The sequence below is a fragment of the Etheostoma spectabile genome, chromosome 18 (assembly GCF_008692095.1).
Source record: "Etheostoma spectabile isolate EspeVRDwgs_2016 chromosome 18, UIUC_Espe_1.0, whole genome shotgun sequence".
Lineage (NCBI taxonomy): Eukaryota > Metazoa > Chordata > Actinopteri > Perciformes > Percidae > Etheostoma > Etheostoma spectabile.
In genome coordinates this window covers 14,039,360-14,039,746 of record NC_045750.1, presented here as the reverse complement: position 1 = coordinate 14,039,746, position 387 = coordinate 14,039,360, and the positions used below count along the sequence as shown (strand labels likewise).

At 44.2% G+C, this 387-nt stretch overlaps 1 protein-coding gene across 3 annotated transcripts in view; it reads right to left on the bottom strand.

Annotated features, from left to right (window-relative positions):
* Positions 1-387, bottom strand: part of tbpl1 (TBP-like 1) — a 7,063-nt gene that overhangs the window by 1,988 nt on the left and 4,688 nt on the right. The gene's annotated exons all lie outside the window — the stretch shown is intronic.

Genomic DNA, 387 nt, shown 5'->3' with positions numbered 1-387 from the left:
GACAACCCGACCCACTTCCGGGTTAAATCCTGCCCACTTCCGGGTTAGGCCCCGCCCAGTCCGAGTACAGATACGGATACAGAAAGTTCATGTGGTAAACAGATACAGATAATGCTGTACTTGCTCATCCCTAATGCTTATTGGCTCACTGAAGCTAAGATTTACTCCTTAGGTATTGAAATTTGGTATGGAATGACAAGGGATTTTTTGATACTCGATCGGTGCCTTATGGTATATATGGTTTTATAGCTTATAGTTCTTATAGTTCAGCACCCAGCCCTAACCAACACACACCAACATATTCTGTCTGCTTGTGGTGCCCAATGCATTCTAAAGCTGACCAGTGCTCCCACCACTAGATGTCATCCTGTCCATGAAAATAGTGAA